A 12,354-nucleotide genomic window follows, 5' to 3' on the forward strand; every position below is an offset into this window, starting at 1 on the left:
GACTAATGCAAAGTCGTCGGCCATTACAACAAAAATCTCGTAATTATGTTGAGTTATCTCCCTTGTTTTATTAGATTGTTTCCAAAATAACGCTGCAAGAAGGTCGCTTCTCGCTTAGCCATAAAATTTGATTTTTTCATTTAAAAGTAAAACTGCTTGATCATTTTACGTGGTTTTGGGAATACGATATTTTTTTTTTTATTTCCGTAACGTACGTACATCATACAGATTTTTGTTTAGTTTTAGGTTTTTAATGCATGGGGGGGATTCTGGGAAAACACTTCAAATTTTAATAAATGTTTCTTTCTGAAATTCGGAAGCCATTTGTCTCGAGGGATTTAGTCGTCGTCGTCGACCGGCAACGGCTGTCATCTTCCGTTTGGTCTGTATCCTTTCGTTATTAGTCATTAACTGAATATCCCCACAATCATTAGGAATGCGTTAAGTACATTTTTAAACGCACACAAATAAAATATTTGTCGCCTTCTCTTGCACCGCATCCTTCTTTCCGACGGAAATTCGACAGCGACAAACCTGCCCACGTCATTAATTGCGTAAAGAGATTTATTTTTAGCCATCTTTTTAAAAAATACTTTTGTGTCGCCACCATCGTCCCCTTTCCCGTCGAGGGATGGGAAATGAAATCCCATCCTACAGTTTCCTATATTCACCTCTCTCCCCCCCCGTCTCCCCCTCTCTCTCTCTCTCTCTCTCTCTCTCTCTCTCTCTCTTCCCCCGAAAAGATTACAGTAAAAACAGACACATATGAAAAGAAAAAAGCGGTACTTCGTTACGCCATCATAATCCATCCGTGTCCATTTTGACATCAGAATTATTACGAAAAATCTAAATGAGATCCTAATTTGGTCAAGTTGTAAATGAACACTTTCCGCCACATACACACAAAATTAGATTCCACTTTTTTCAGGTGATTACAATGATAATTGATTACGTAACATCAAATTATAGATATTATCGGAGATTAACAATTTCCGCTTATTCACTACCCGCAAAATGAAATTCTACTTTTAGGCGATTACAATATTAATTGCAGACACAACATAAAATTAGGGGTATAATTTAAGATTTCCACCTCCTCCAAAAAGAAATAAAATGTTACTTTTTTTTTTTTTTACAGTATTAATTTTCTACGCAACATAAAATAGAAGTATTATTCTAGATAGACCTTTGCTAAATAGCACCACTTCCCAAATGATATTCTACTCTTTTTAGGCGATTACGTTTACCTGAACATCTTGGTGAAAAGAAGAAAAATAACAAAAATTAAAAACAAAAAAAAAAAATATCGCTCAAAAAGTAAAGCCTCCTATTTTTTTTTAACTCAAATAGTTGAAGAGCTACGAAGACGGGAGTCGTAGAATTAGAACGAGCGACTTCCTGTGTTCCAGAATTTCTTTTTCTACATATTAACCACCATTCTCAATGCACTTTTGCCGGGAATTCAATGACGCATCTCTGTTTCTGATGCAAGTTTATGACAGAGGTTACTTTCTTAAAGTCTAATACTGTCAATATCTGCAACAGACAAACAGGTCACGAATCTATAAGTTCAATTTGCAATCAGCTCTGATCCATTCTAGCGAAATAAAAATAGATTTTATTGCTGAAACGCTCCTTTTTATTTAAGAATTTAGGAGAAATCCGTTTCGTGCATAATTGTCACATAAAAATTATGCCCCATTTCGGGGTCATTTTATACCGAATGACAGAGTCGTTAAACCACAGGTAATCGACTTAAAAAGTAGAATCCCCCTTCCCAAAAATAAACGGAGAGTATTTATCTCTCATAGCCCTAAAAATGTGATTGACTCTTCTGAAACGCTAGAATTGCTAGGAGACAGGATAGTCTTTATGTTATAATCTCATGCGAAACTGATCACCCGCTATAAATTCTAAATTAATTGTTTTTGCTTGTTTTATTTTATTTATCTACTAAGTGTTACATGTTGTGCTTAGTTTAGAATGACCTACTAATTATGAGACGATTCTAACATTTTTCCGAGTCTGAAACAATTGAATATAATCGATCAGGACATTTTCAGTAAAATAAAAATGGACTAATAAGCAACAACTTTTAAGGTTATATATATACACGTAGATTACTGTTTTAAAAATTATTTTTAAATAATTTAAAATAATTTAAAATTAATTAAAAAATTTTCTTATAAATTTTCCTAATGTCTGCCTGTCTGTGTGTGTGTGACGCGGTTTATCTCAGCCTACAGGCAATCTACCCAGGCAAGTAAGGTACCGAAATGAAGCGGATGTTTTAGTGATATTTATATCCATGTTTGGTCTATGGAAATGCAAAAAATGCAAAGAAATAACGATTTACTAAACAGCGTTTTATTTACTGGATATTTTTCCGGTATTCACCGGAAGTTATTATCTCTCTTGGTAAGTTCGATTTACTGTCTGTGTGTGTGAATTTGTGTGTGTATCGCGGTTTATCTCAGCCTACAGGCCACCCACACAGGCAAATAAGGTACTGAAATGAAGCTTATGACCCAGTAGATGTTTTAGTGATATTTATATCCATGTTTGGTGTATGGAAATGTAAAGAAACAAAAAATTATTTACTAAACAACGTTTTATTTACTGGATATTTTTCCTGTACAAAGACTCAGGTTTTCCCAGCTGAGCAAACTTGGGTTCTTCTTCTATAAAAATCATAATATATATAAATATATATATATATATATATATATATATATATATATATATATATATATATATATAATTTATTTATAAGAATAATAATATAGCTACATTCCAAATCCTTAATAGTGTGTGTGTGTGTGTGTGTGTAATTTTCACGGGGTCCCGATTTCAATCTCTGATGAGTCGTAAACGACGAATAATATATATATATATATATATATATATATATATATATATATATATATATATATATATATATAAGAATAACAGTATAGCTATATTTCAAATTCCAACAATTTATTTTACAAAACAGTTCTTTCAGCATAGCAAAACTTTGGTACTTTACTTTTAGATCTGTTTCGTTATTATTATGTCAATATCGAATCTTTTCGTGCGTATACGCCTCAGAAGAACGTTTTTTTTTTGCATGCCATTATAATGTTCAAAAAAGAAATTCCATAGAAACCTTAGCATCACGTTTTCATTTAAGTACCCATTTTTGTTGCTATTGTAAAGCTAGACAAGTCTTAGTTGCGTAAAAATATTCTAAAAAGATTTCAGTCCACAAAGAAGTTATTTCTATGATGATTTCTATGATAATATTACTTTATTTAGCAAATATTTATTGTCTGTATTATGTTAACTAGTGTCATATCTAAAATATGTTTATTTAATTTGTAGATACGAAACTAACTCTTTACTTTTTTAAACGGGATTTAATATTTTTTTGTGCGCGGCTATCTTAGTGTTGTTTATATTTTGCTGTTGTTTTTGTATTGTTTATTCTTCAAGTTAAATTAGTAGTTTACTAATATTTATAAAGGGCAAATACATATTTAAAAACATAATGTTATGCTAAATAAATGAATATTGTCTAATTTCAGTTTTCAATTAGAAATTACTTCGTATTAAAGGAGATAAATGTTTTACCAAAAGAATGCATTCCAAATCGGGATTTTCTCAGTAATCTCTCATGTACTTTAGAAATAATTGCATATATATATATATATATATATATATATATATATATATATATATATATATATATATATATATATATGAAATTTATTACTGTGAGTCCAGAATGAGTTTACAAATTGTTTCAGCTAGAGGAAGATCCTCAAAGAGAGGAAATATCCAACTAGCATCGTCAGAATTCATAGATGGACATATATATATATATATATATATATATATATATATATATATATATATATATATATATATATATATATATATATATATATAAAATAACATATTATTGGAATGTTTTCCTTTTTCCCCTTGTACACATTTTTGTGAATTATTCCATGGATTTCTGCCTTTGGATTATCTTGGACCATCTTCCAATTACGGGATTTCCTTGGATTTTACTTGTGCAAATGGAAATTCAATTAACTTTCTTGAAGTTATATATTTGGATTTTACCGTCACTGGATTATTTATCTTCCACCAGACTATCCATTCACGTGTAATCACCTTTTTCTTCGCCATATTCCCTCTGCTTCACATTTTTGTTATCAAATAAGATCTTTGACTTACTTGTTGTTTTATCAAATACTTTTGCATGCAAAATCCGATCCCGCATTTTGCTAATCCCTACCCTCTGATGAGAAGGAAAGTATTTCTTCGGAACTCCGCGGATTAAGGACTATCCACTTATCTAGTGTTTCCTTTTCAGATTAAATATGTTTTTCACTCATTTCAAAGTGTTTTTAACATGTTTTATTTACTGTTTGCTCGTATATATATATATATATATATATATATATATATATATATATATATATATATATATATATAAGAATTACAGTTAAGTTTACAAAGATGGCAAAACTAAAGTAAATTATAAATATTAAAGAATTAATATTTATAAAGTAATCTCAACCAGATGTAAAAGCTCGATAAAACCAAATAAGAGATAGAGCTTATAATAAAAACAAGTAGCTAATAAAACATGTTAAAAACACTTTGAAAAAGAGTTAAAACATATTTAATTTTAAAAATGAAACACTAAATAAGTTGATAATTATTATTATTTAGTGTTTCATTTTTGAAATTAAATATTTTTAACTCTTTTTCAAAGTGTTTTTAACTTGTTTTATTAACTATTTATTCTTATATATATATATATATATATATATATATATATATATATATATATATATATATATATATATATATCCCTTGCACCAGCTAAAATTAACAGAAGACAGACTGGAAACCATGCAAAAACGGAACAATACATATTTACTAAAATGCATTAAATAAAAAATTAAAAAACTAAAAAATTCATATTAGAATAAAATAAAATATACAGAGATAGGAATAAGCTATAATTAAATAAAAATGAACATCATTATAAAAATTTAAAAAAATGAATTCGGGCCTGAAATTTTTTCCTCAGACAGAAACAACATGGCTGACGAGAGCCTAACATTATTTACGTTTTACCATTAACTGGTCCCCTTTATGTTAGGCTTTAAACTGACGGTATCAATGTTTTTCTGAACTTCTGTACTATTAAATATATATATATATATATATATATATATATATATATATATATAAATATATATATATATATATATATATATATATATATATATATATATATATATATTAATTGACTATTAATCGACTAGGACAACCTGGATTTTTCTCTTACTTAAGGAGGATGTAATTACATTATCTATTCTTCCAGTGATACCATATCATCTAATTTTCCTTAGAAGACTATCGTGCCATACCCTGTCAAAAAGCCTTAGATATATTGAGAGCTACTGCTCTACCCTCCTCTCTTTTAACTAGTCGCCATTTATTGTATATTTTAGTTTTCGCCTTTAATTCTCATTTTCGCTCATTCGACCTTTTACTTAAACACCTGATGATGATTCGTGGACGAATCAAAAGCTCTCGTGACAGCAACATCCATGGAACTTTTATTAATGTTTTTGATTTTGATACCAAAAGCGATTATACGGAAAATCGAAAAATTAAAAAAAAGAATCATAAAACAAAGTGTCTCTGTTGCAATTAATAATAATATTTGCTGATATATATATATATATATATATATATATATATATATATATATATATATATATATATATATATATATATATACTACCGGCGTTGCCCGGCGTTGCCCGGCGTTGCCCGGATGTGGAGAAGTGGGGGAGAGAGGTGTTAAAAAGTGATAGTAGCGAGGATTGGGGGGGGGGGTCAAAACAACAGTAACCAGCCCGGGGGGAAGAGAGGTGTTAAATTTAAGAACTTTTTTTTTATAAATATAAAAATCATGTTAAGTTGTGTTTGTACTGTAATTGCTTGAGGTATTACCGTCTGTGAATTTTTGATTAAAGAAAACAACCATTTTATACCAAACACTTCGTTTAAAGCAAACTTACTTAAAAAAAATGTTTTATTTTAAGTTTTATTATTTTAAGTAATTTGAGTGAAATTAAAATGCATTTTTTTATTTCGACGACATGATTCCATTTCCGTTTGATGAAAACTGGTTTTCTTTTTCTTTTCTTGTTACAGACCATCTACTGGTTGGCCAGTTGTATACAAATCCCAAGAGCAATCAGAGTTTTCTATCATATTTGGAAGTGACACAATGTTTAACGAACGGGATCGGAGATGTGCCGCTATACAACTCATACTCTCTGCCGATCCAAGTTATAACAAGAGGACCATGGTCAGCACCCTCAAAATGCAAATCCGGAGAGTTTAACGCTTGAAGGCGCAGCTTCACGAATTTCCGGGCACGATTTTGATCTTTGGTGTGGTTTCAAGTGAGAGCCACATCATGCCACCTCACATCTTTAAACTTGGCTTGAAAGTCAACACCAAAGTGTATCTGGATGTGCTGAAGAGTGTGGCGATCCCCTGGTGCAATCAGGTGGCCGCTGGCAGAGCCTGCGTGTGCCAACAGAACTCGGCGCTTACCCACAAATCCAAAGAGACACAGGCTTGTCTTCAGAAGGAGTGTGAGGACTTTGCACCCTTCTCTGACGGGCCCTCCTGACCTGAGTCCGCTGGACTATTCCGTTTGGTCATACGTTCAGAAGATCACCAACATGACCCCAAAGCCAGCCTGAGTGCCTCCATCTACTCCCGCCGGTGCTTGTGGAAAAGGCATGCTCAGAGTTCTGGGCTCGTATTGAGGCGGTGATTGAGGCTGAAGGCGGCTACATTGAATAGTTGTCAAAAACAATAATCAAGTGACCCGAATTGATTTTCTCAATATAAGTTTTAAAATAAAGCTGTAGTATTGTTTTCTTTAGGACGACAGATTTATCGTTCCACCCTTAAAACTTGTTCAAGCTAGTTGCTGGGGAGTGCCCTTTGATGTTTAGTCAAGGTTTCGGAGCTGATGTTATTCTATTGCAAGGAATAGACGATTCCAGTATTTACATTACGTGGACATTCAGAGTTAAAATTGAGCTATTATCCAATGAAATTTGGCTTTTGATACATGGGGGATATGTAAAAGAAATATAAAAACAAACCGCGCATAATATTTCAGCTTGCATGAAAATCCTCTCAAGTTGATCCGAAATGCAAAATAGTTCTTTAGAGAGAATGGAGTCCAAAATAAGTCCAGCGTGACAATGCATATAATCCGATTGGAAAGCCTTCAAAACAGCTGCAATAATGAAAATGTTTTTTTCTGGACAGTGCAGTAGCCCAAAGAGAAATATTTCCCCAGTACAAATGGGACTGAAGTAAATATATATATATATATATATATATATATATATATATATATATATATATATATATATTAGCAAAAGTACCAGTCATTGACTGGGTTAAAAAACAGCCTACAGAAAATGGACTCTGATTTATGAAAGTACTAGCGGGGGTACCCGGCGTTGCCCGGGTGTTTGGAGGTGTGGGTTAAATAAAAAATGAGTTACTGAAAGATGCTTGAATTTATTTAAGTAAGAACCAAATTGACAGGTGCGCGCACGGAGAAGCAATGGCTATTCAGCAAATTAGGTCAATTACCAGGTTTGTTTGTTAAAAGCGAAGTAAAAAAAGAAAAAAGTTAAAACTTAAGCGGGGGGGTAATCAAAACATCGAAAAAAACACAAAAAAACTAACGTAAGGCAAACGAACGATGTTAAATGTAAAAATCGAAAAAAACAAACAAAAAAAAACAGAAAAACGAACACGTGAAAAATGGCTTAAATAAGCATGTTTCGATATTAAAATTTAAAAAATCGGCGGGTACCCGGGTGTTTTCGGATGTGTGGTCGGGGTGGAAAAGCGAAGTAAAAAAAACCCAGAAAAACGAACGTTATGTGAAAAATGACTTACATAACACTGGTTCAATATTTAAATTTAAAAAATCGAAGAAAACATCTCACACCACGATTCGAACCCAAAACGTTTGGATAACGAAGCAACGTGTTAACCAACTGAGCTAACCCGACGTACATGAAATTTAGTCAGTTTTTCAACTGTTTAATGTAAATCAGGTCATGACGTCATCTGACATATGCGTAGAATCGGTCGTCGTCACGAGAGGACCGTTTTTGTTGACCCCCCCTATCGGAAATTGTCAATTTCGGGGTGAAAATATTAACGTTTTTGGCCAATTTTTTTTATATTTTTCGAGTGAAGGATGGAGCTTCAATATGATACCGAGTTTGTGAATTTTCGTGGTGTCTTTCGAAGGTATTTAGCGGACACACAGACACACATACAAACATACAAACACACATACATACATACACACATTTTTGCTTTTATATTTATAAATGATAGGTTATGAAAAAGAAGGGCTGTAAAGAGATAGCTTCGAATTTGAGGGTATCAAAACCAAAGCAAAATATCATGAAAGTAAAAATAAATAGACAAACCCCATAATTTATTATACCATACCTGTTCACACTGAAACACTTATCTCCATATTCTGTGGATCTATATTAAAAAACCTTGTTAAACTTTGTGACATATTTCCATTCTATGGAGGTCAGGTACGAACGAACACCCCATAATTTTATTATACCATATTTCTTCAAACTGAAACATAATTATCAAAGTATACTTACGCAGACAGATATGAAAAGTCTTTATTAAAGTTTGTGCCTATTTCCATTCTATGGAGGCCAAGCACGAACGCAGACCCCACAATTTTATTATACCATCCCTATTTAAGTTAAAACATACTTATCAAAGTATTCTTATGTACATCTATATCAACAATACTTGTAAACGCTTTTTTAAAACATTTTAATTTTTTATTTCCATACTTTGTGGACCAGGCGTGAACGCTGACCCCACAATTTTAAGGAACCACCGTTCTGCCAAATCAAACATACCGATTCCTGTGTCTCGATACATCTTCTATCATTATATGTAATCAGTTGTTTTAAAAATAGTCAACCATATAGGAGTCTATTTGTTACCAGACACACACACACACACACACATTCAGCTTTATATATATATATATATATATATATATATATATATATATATATATATATATATATATATATATTTGCTTAGTTACAGATGTTCTGTTACCGAATCGTATCAACGATCAAGCAACTTCGTGAAACTTTAACAGAAGTGATTATTATGACTTGATCAGTGCTAGTTACTAACGACTCTATGAAGTATAATTTATTGGGGGTTTTTTTCTTAATAAACTGTATAGATGAACGGGTGGAGTTGACGTGGTTCAGTAATATTTTAACCTCCTTGTGGTGAGGCCAGACTATGAATGTGTCAACGACACAGATGACTTTAGTGATGTACATCCTAATGTCATTTCGTTAAAGTATTCCATACATTGTCCAATACTGGGAATAATGGTCATTGTATAGCCAGACCTTCCTCCTGATATCTGTAGGGTTAGGATCCGGGTTTAGGGTCTAGGGTTAGAGGTAAATGGTTATGGTTTAGGGTTGGAGTTAGGGTTACGCTTTAGGGGTAGGATTAGTTACGGGTAGGGTTAAGAGTTAAGGGTTAAGGTTTAGGGTTAAGGTTAGAGGTTAGGATTCTGGTCTAGGGTTTGGTTGGTTGGTTGTTTTTGTTTTACAGCATATCAACCCTTTTCGGGTTATTTAATGCCGAATCCAAAGATTTTGAAGAAAAAATTTTTTTAATAGAATATATTTGTTGTTTTCACGTCCCTAACAGGTACTACCACTCCAGGTCAGAGTGGACCTGGGAGCAATGGTAATTAAATGGTGGCTCCGCACTCCCCAAAGCCCACAAGCTGGGGCCTTACCACTGGATATAATTTAAGGTCATATCCAGGACCCCCATTGAGGGACTTTTACCCTCTGCAGGGGGGGCATTCGGCGTATTCTAATGCCCCACCGACAGGGCCTAGCGTTTGGAATAGAGTTATGAGTATGGGTAGAGCTAAGGCTTAAAGTTAATAGTTAGGGTTTACAGTTAGGATTAGGGTATAGAGTTAGGGTTTAGTGTTAGGGTTAGGGTGATAGTTAAGGGTTAGGTTTACGGTTGATGGTTAAGTTTATGGTTTAGGGTTAGGTTTAAGATTAGAGGTTAGCGTTGTTAGTGTTAGAGTTATGGTTTAGAGTTATACTTTAGGATTAAGGTTTATGGTTTAAGGTTATGGTTTAGGGTTTGAATTAGGATTAGGGTTTACGGTTAACTTTTATGGTTAGGATTGTGGTACAAGGTTAGGGTTTAGTGTTAGGGTTAGGATTATTGTCTAGGGTTATGGTTACTAGTAGGATTAGAATTAAGGTTCGGGTTTAGGGTTACAGTTAAGGGTTGGGTTTAGGGTTAAGGTTTAGATTAGGATTTAGGGTTTATAGTTAGGATTATATTTAAGATTAGGATATATGCTGATATAGTAGTTTCTATACAGAAGTCAGCATCTCCATCAAATTATCGATTGGGATACAGATGCGTTCATTTATCGAAGTATATGAATTTAACAATAGAATCTTGGTTGGAAAGAATTAATTAGTTTTTCTTTCGAAGTGAACCGAATTCTTCACATTTGACTGAGATATGTGTGTGAATGGGGTGATTATGTCTACCAGAAATCAGCTAATTCTATAAAAAAAAAACTTTGAATTAAAAAATTTTGTACCCGTGGCGCAGTGGTTAGAGTACTGGGAAAACTCACTTGTAAAAGTGATATTCTCCAGAAGGTTGAAGGTTCAATCCTCAGTGTGGGCGATCGAAAAAATACTAACTTAGGACCTTTATCCAGTCATGGCTGACGGAACAAGAGCACTCTACCCCGTGATGTAAATAAAGGATTCTGCTTGAAATTCCGTCCAAATTCCCGAGTTCGAGAGAAATATTCCCGAATTCGACAAGATACACCTGAAGAAGGTCGGAGGTTACATAAACCGAAACGTTGTGAAAATCACACTCAAGATGAAAACAGTAGTCCGTTAAATAATACAAATAATCAATCCTCATCTGAAAAATTCAGAAACGTCTTAATTAATTAATTAATAATACTTCTTAATTAATCAATACTGAATTTTTCATCAAAATTGGAAAATTCTTGATTTTTTAGGGAATTATTTTTCATTTTTGGTTAAAAACAAAAACGATTTTCACTTTCGATACTCGTCCCTACATTGATTAACATTTTTCAGCAATGATTGTGATGTGTTCTTTTTAAATCCACTTGACTAGCAGTTTGACATTCGTCAAAAGCCTTTCTTGCATTCTTACTGACCCACAATTGGCCGGAGAGACATGATGGTGGTGTCAGTTGCAATTGCAACACGCCCGTAGGTGTCGCTGACCTGCAACGTCCATTATTGATTTTCACATATAATTATGCATAATTTATTTATTTTCGTACAATATATGTTACACTATAATTAATGGCGCTAAAATACCCCTGTGATGTCTGGAAATAAAAACAGATCTTCTAAAAAAAGGAGGGAACTTTGAAAAGACAGGATCGGAAAGCGACGATGCGAGATATATATATAGAGAGAGAGCGAAAGAGAGAAAGAGAGAGAGAGAGAGCGAGAGAGAGAGAGAGAGTGTGTGTGTGTATGTGTGTGTGTGTGTTTGTGTGTGTGTGTGTGTGTGCTAGATCCACAAATAAGCAAAAAGTGAGAACATCATTTTAGCTGAAACAGTACTAAACAATTAAGTATAAAAGGCGGCGAACTTTAAATTAGCATTAGCAGGGAAACCCAATGTTGTCCAGGATCGAATTATGATCAACGAATCATTAAATGTCATATTTTTAATGTTATCGAAATTGGAAAAAATCGCCTATTTTTCAATCAAATTGATTGATTGACTGCTCTAGTTAGGCAACCGTCGCGGTACACCAGAAAGAAACTCAGCATGCTTCCCCGCAGTAGTAATTTATATTGCCCTGTAGAGAATTGTAGTCTATATTGCACTGTAGAGAACCTACTGTCGATTTTATTTTAGCTGAAACAGTTCTGAAATCTACGTGACGAAAGGGGATATAAAAACATGTATACATATCGTTAAGAATGAGAGTTCAATAGAAACGTGGTTTTAATTTGAATAAAATAAAATGCGCATCACGTGATCTTGAAACCAAATCACAACGTAATATTAGGAAAATAAACAAATATTTTACTTGTTTGAAATTATATATATATATATATATATATATATATATATATAATTGAAATTGATCACAAAGATAGACTTCATCTA

Source organism: Euprymna scolopes, chromosome 31 (genome assembly GCF_053919585.1).
Source record: "Euprymna scolopes isolate OS-2025 chromosome 31, ASM5391958v1, whole genome shotgun sequence".
In the NCBI taxonomy this organism is placed as follows: domain Eukaryota; kingdom Metazoa; phylum Mollusca; class Cephalopoda; order Sepiida; family Sepiolidae; genus Euprymna; species Euprymna scolopes.